Source organism: Echinops telfairi, unplaced genomic scaffold (assembly GCF_000313985.2).
Source record: "Echinops telfairi isolate 266 unplaced genomic scaffold, ASM31398v2 ScPeMD7_1;HRSCAF=3_0, whole genome shotgun sequence".
NCBI lineage: Eukaryota > Metazoa > Chordata > Mammalia > Afrosoricida > Tenrecidae > Echinops > Echinops telfairi.
Genome location: NW_022103896.1, coordinates 22,770,234 through 22,776,661, shown reverse-complemented (window position 1 = coordinate 22,776,661; position 6,428 = coordinate 22,770,234). Strand labels below are relative to the sequence as shown.

At 45.4% G+C, this 6,428-nt stretch overlaps 1 non-coding gene across 1 annotated transcript; it reads right to left on the bottom strand.

Moving 5' to 3' along the window:
- Positions 1-2,413: 2,413 nt before the first annotated feature.
- Positions 2,414-2,542, bottom strand: LOC115869022. The gene has a single exon (XR_004045946.1). It is a non-coding gene; the product is annotated as a U6atac minor spliceosomal RNA (small nuclear RNA).
- Between the last annotated feature and the right edge of the window lie 3,886 nt (positions 2,543-6,428).

The window sequence follows — 6,428 nt, the reverse complement described above, 5'->3', positions numbered from 1 at the left end:
ATACAACTCTTATCACAATCCATACATACATCAATTGTGTAAAGCACATTTGTACATTCATTGCCCTCATCAGTCTCAAAACATTTGCTCTCCACCAAAGCCCCTGCACAAATATTCTTAATATGCCTGAACCTTTAAATTGTTGTGGGAGTTACATCAAAGAAGAAGAAGAAGCAGCAGAAGAAAGGCATGCCCATTTTGAGGAACTTACTTTGAACCTGCCATGAGCTGGAGTCTACTTGATGGAAGGTGGGTCTGGTGAGTCTCAAATGAACACTCAAGCGAGATGTCGGACCAAGCAAGGGCCAGAGGCTTAATCCATGAGTGCACCCTTCCAATGGATTTCGGGATCCCACTGTCATTCATAGTCTTCTGAAAACCGGGTGTACACAATTTAAACTCGGATGACATCCTAAACCTTTAGGATTCCAGAGTTTTAAAGGCTGTGACCTTTCTGAAGGAGATCCCCATACCTGTCTTCAGAGGCACCTCTGAGTGAGTTTGACCTCCCAACCTTTTGGCTAGTAGTCAAGTTCTTAAACATCATTGACACCGAGAGACCTTTTTGTCCCCCAATGGCTGATTTCTCTCTTTCTAGCACCAGTGCTCTCTAAAATGTCTAGCGCACTTTTGTGTCATCAAAGGACCATTCAAATGCCTTTGTGGTGCTTTGTGGAGGGCTGGCGGGCACTGTGCTCAGTCCACATCCAATTATTTTTAGGTTTTCTCGATCACATGGCAAGACTTCTTTCTCTCCCTCTCACACCTCAAATAACCATCTGTTAAATGCTTGTGTATCATGCCTGAGTCTAGCGCCCATTTACCCAGATGCCACATGGATTCTCAGCTGAGGTGATTCTGTCATGGGGGTGGCCCATAAAATGCCTGGTTTGCAGAAGTGTGGTTTATTCATTGAATCACAAAACTATTCATCAAACTTATTTCCAAAGATCTTATCCTTGCAATCAAATATCACTTCCTGTTTTAGGAGGAGGGGCCATAATCTTAGTCATAATCAGAGTTTGGGTGCTGGGGACCTGGAGCAGGAGCAGTGCCCAAACTTGGAGCGAGTGCATCGTGGAAGCTACATTCCTCAGGGCACTCAGAGTGGCAAGAAACAGAAAACTGGTTTTAAACTATATTTTTTGGGGTGACATAGCAGAAGAGGGCTCCTTCAGTCTCAGCTAGATCCAAGTACCCAATTTCACTGAGAACTTTCTCTCTTCGACTGGCTTTACTCTCAGTTCAGTTCCGCATGTTCTCTTTTCTGGCTTTACTCTTTGGTAGGCATCCGCCACGGGTGGGGGGCTGGGGGAATAACCCTAGAAACTGAAGTTTGGAGACCCAGCCCCCCGCCAAAAAGGAGACCCCCTTTCTCTGATCGGCTCTAACAAAAGCCTGTGCACATCCTTGAAACACGTGTGGTAGCCAAGACTGCTCTGGTTCACATGCCCATGTCTGGATCTGGAAATCGAGTTAACTGCACCCGAATGCACGGTCAGAGAATGGATAATACAGGTTTCCCCCAAGAAAACCGTGGTTCTGTTATCAGAGGACAGGAAGGAGCCCAGTGGCCTAGAGCGTTACAGGTGGGGCTTTTAGACAAAAGGTCAGCAGTTTGAACCCATCAGTCACTGCATGGAAGAAAGCTGAGGCTGTCTCCTCCATAAAGATTGGCAGACTTGGAACCCACAAGGGCACCTCTATTCTATCCTATTGAGTCAAGGTGAGTCGGAAGGGTCTGGGTGGCAGTGAGGCTTTTTCAGTTTAGTTACCAGAGGACAGGGCAACGTGAGCTACCAGGTCAAGAACCCGTGGGCCAGCTGATATACGGGTGGAGGAGCGGAATGCAACCCCCCGAGGCTTACTTTCTGTTCTCATGTCCATCAGAGTTCCTGTAAGTTATAAGTTCCTGTCAGCTTAAAGCATGAGAATTGATCTCTTATTATCCCCATCTTCAGAAGAGCAGGCTTAACACCCAAATGAAGAGCTTGGTGGCTTTCCTTCTCTGCGACGGCTCGCCCTCCCCATGTCCTTCAAACCCAGCCGGCAATGGCTCTGGGTTTCCAGAGTGCTGGGACACTGCTTTCATAGAATTGCCTTCTGGAGGAAACTCTGGAAAGCTCGCTTTCTCCTGAGCTGCTTTAGGAGATAGCTGCAGAAGATAGACTAAAAGTAAAAAGGAAGCAAACATCAGAGCACGCTCAAAGGCCCTGCAACTCCATGGTGCCTCTGCTTTTTAGCAATGATTCCATGATGTGGGAAATTCGGGGAGTGTCTGGGTGGCAAAGCAAGATGCTGTTTGAGGTTCCATTTGATTCTATCATCCCACGAGACTATTAAGGACGTTACAGACAGAACGGCTGTATTTACACAGTGTGCATTGTGAGATTTAGTCTATTCTTCTTCTTATTAACAACTGTGGGTAGATGCCACGCACGAAGTAGGTGGCAATATCTTAACCATACTCATATTCTAAGTCCCCCGCGTCTATTCCTTCTTGTCAAGGGGAGTGATAACCTTCTCTTCTTTCATGCAACATGTAAGACTGATTGTTTCAAAGGCAACGTCAGCTTAAACATCCAAATATGTTTTGCCTTACAAAGTACCTGGAAAGCAAGAGGTACAGTTTGTTGGGATACTGTGTCATCAAAGGAATGTTTTTAAATCTGTCACTTCGGGTGGTAATTCTGGTGATGTCGTTTCATCTTAAAACATGATTTTCTTTTAAAAAAAAATCGTCTTCTAGGTTAGCGACATTTTAATTTTTGACCTCTAGAGGGAGCACCGGAACCCTCTACTGGTCTCCTCACCAGCATTCTCCTCCAGCATTTTTTACTCCAAGACTCAAGTGAAGATTGAGAAAACTATGTCGAGGGCACCTTCATTGACTTGTTTCCTGGGGGCGTAGGTCAATCTCCTGATCATACAGCTAATAAAAGACTATCTCGAGGCTGCTGCTCTCAGGAAGGCTTCAGCTTGTTGGATTTAATAACCCATTTAACGTAGGTTCAAGGCTGTTATTATGATATACAATGTACAGTATTATAGGAAGGCTGATCAGGTACCAGGCACAAATCTGTGACTGCAGAGCCCTGACAGGAGAATTCCTGTTTCCTGAGTTGTGCACGCTGGTGTACTTTTACCTGCTCCGCCTTGGTCCTTAGAAAGAAACTTAATCACCTCTCGAAGCTTAGCCAGCCTGCCAAATCCTCAGCCTCCCACTAATTGAGGAGAATCTAGGCCTCTATCTAGGAGCCCAAGAGGCCCAGCAGTTACATATGTGTCAGCTAACCCCCAGGTGGTGGTATAAATGAGTCACCCACACCCACACCCACACCCAACTAAGCTAAAGGTTGGTGATCTGCTCACTCAAGGTCAGCTAGTGCCCCTGGGGATTTCTGAGATCATAACTGATTATTTTCATAACTGATTATTTGATTAGGAGCAGTTAGTGGTTTTGAACTACTGACCTTGCAAATCACAGCCCAGTGCATAACCACTACACCACCAGGGCTTCTCATTATGGAGGGAGCCCAGTTCTATTTTGTAACACATGAGGTCTCCACGAGTTAGAATCAGCTCATGCCGCTCTTTTTTGTGTCTAATTTTCTACCAGTTCCGTAGTATATCGTGAATGTGTTTATTCCCATCGATTCCCACCCTCATCAGCTTGTATCTTCCCATTTCTCATTATGGCTGTGATATTTCATTGGATTCCAGATAATTTGGGAGACACACACATTTTCTTGATATTTTCTTTTTCATGCAGAAAACAATCTGATCTCTTAGTTTTGCTTTTAAATTGTTAGAGGCAGTCGTCAGAAGAATGCTGATCAAAAGATCATTTTTCTCCATTAAACAGCTCTGGGGACACCATGGGAAACATCCAAACAGCAGTTGGAATCTACTCGGCTGCAGACTCAAGGGGGCGCTCTGCTGGTCTCAGAGCATCCTCTGCCTCTGTCCTTGCAGCTCCTTCCGCTGATGCTCAGGCTTGCAAACAGTCGCTTCTCTCTCTCCCCGTCCCACCCTTTGGTTCTGATGCGCAGAGCTTGAAAACCATTGTTTCATCTGTATCGCCACGTTTCCAGTGGGAGTGTAAATCTGGTCCTTGTTACTACAGTAGTCCATCACCTGTGCTGTTTTGTTGTTGTTTTCAGCCTTTGATTCTAAGTGATCAATGACCATTGACAAGGACTGACTGGAAATTAAGGGTCAGCCATAGTATAGTGCCAAAGAAAGGGAGAAGCTTCCTGGATATACATGAGATCCGTCCAAATGGACATAGGATTATTTGGTAATGAGGAATGAGCTCTCTCTCTCTTTGATGGTAGACATCCAGTGAATGGCATCCTCCTATTGCCATGGGCTGTCTTTGAGTTGATTCCAACTCCTGGGTACCCATGTGTTACAAAGTAGAACTGCCCCAGAGGGCTTTCTTGCCTGTAATCTCTTACTGTAAGCATATGGCCTTAAACACTGCCTTTTCAGTCACTGGTGGGTTGAACAACCGACTGTAATGTTAGCAGCCATGTACAAACCATTTGCACATCCCTAGACAGGACTGTCTGGAGGTAAGAATCCTAGGGGGGTAGTGTCTTCCAGGTCTGGGGTAACTGGGTATTTGCAGCATTAGGACTTGCCATATGTAGGGGGATTTTTAGTATAATAATTAATGGTAATAGTAATGACGACTTTTGAGTGCTTGCTATATGTAGGAGTTCTGTTCTGGTAAAGATTTTACAGTTGTTTTTGTTTATTGGTTGGTTTGTTTTGAGCATTTTGCTACATTCTTTTTTCTTTTAATGATTTCATTGGGGGCTCATACAACTCTTTTCACAATCCATACATCCATCCATTGTGTCATACACACTTGTACATTTGTTGCCATCATCATTCTCAAAACATTTGCTTTCTACTTGAGCCCTTGCTATCAACTCCTCATTTTTCCCCTCCCTCCCCGCTCCCCCCTCCCTCATGAATACTTTTTTTTTCCACAATAATCTTTATATTCACGCTTCTGACCTCTGCGATCCGTCCAAAAGGAGGAGAAACTATAGGTATCTTTCGCACAATCAACACATTGAGGGCACTTCTCACCAGTGAACGTTGTCACAGAATTCCAAATACAGTTCTTACCACATACCTGACATGGAATGGATGTCTTTTTATTAAGAGTTTTAGAGGGACCACTGCATTTTTCTCCACATCCATCACACCAAAGATGGCATCCAGCGCGAGCTATGGTTTGATGTTTATGTGTAGAGCAATCCAGAAAATCTGCTGATTCCTGGCTTTCAAAATTACTTTCTCCCAGAGGTTTTCTTTGCGTAACAGTGAAGTCTGGAATTTGACCGAAAGTTTTCCCAAACTGGTTGCCTTCATTACTTTCACAAAGGTTCTCGACTGCGTGATTTCTGAAATCTATCCCCTCACTTTTACGTTGATCTTGAACAGCAAGTGATTCCCAGGTTGTTCCCAACACGGAGGACCAGGTGTTATTCTCCACAGACTGGACCGTTACATGTTCACTGGACGACTTGGCTCCTTCATTACGGTTTTGAGAGGCTTCACCCAGTGATTCAGGTTGAGGCATACAACGTGAAACAAAGAGAACCAGATGATCAGGGAAATGAAGGCTGATGTAAATGGAGAAAGGCTTGGGCAAATTTCCAAGTGTCAGCACTTCGGGAAGGGCTAAAAAGCTAGTCGGAAATACTTAAGGATTGAGAGCGATAACACACACAGCTGTGGTTGGAGAACCAATTTAAAAAACACTAGCTATAAAGTAAATAGAACATTGAAAAAAGGAAGGGAATTCCCACCACGGGTGTGAGAGGACTTGCCAAAATCAGGAAAATAAGCAGCTCAGGTCTCTGTGAAGTGGTATCCTCAACCCACAAGAGGCCTTTTCTAGCTAATTCCAAAGTCATTTCCTCCACGCAGTCTTCGAAGAATTCTTGCTTTCCCAGTGTTTCTTGACAGTGTCCCTGGGTGGGTTCTATCTCTACTGTGCTCAGACTTCTCCCTTGTTCCTCTGGGAAAACACACGTGTGGAACTACTGACGCCAGGTTTGCCCATGTCTCCATCATCACATCTCTGTAGTTTCCTCTCAGCAGGATCCAGCAGAGCCCACTCCTCCTGGCTGAAGACGATGGATACATCCTCAACAACCACCGAGTCCATGTCCCGTGTCTTGGGGGTCGGCGGGAATGCGGTCTCTAAGCCCAGGAAGCTGCTTAAGGATGAGGGATGAGAGTACCGGTAGGGCACTGGGCACTCTGCAGGTGGATGCATCCTGTGTGATCCAGCACTCAGAAGAGTTGAAGTCTTTCCTTGGGGTTTACGGACATGCAGTTGGTCATGGCTGCCAGCCCGGAGTGGACTCGTTCTCCTGCATCACAGGTGAGCCCGTGACCCGCAG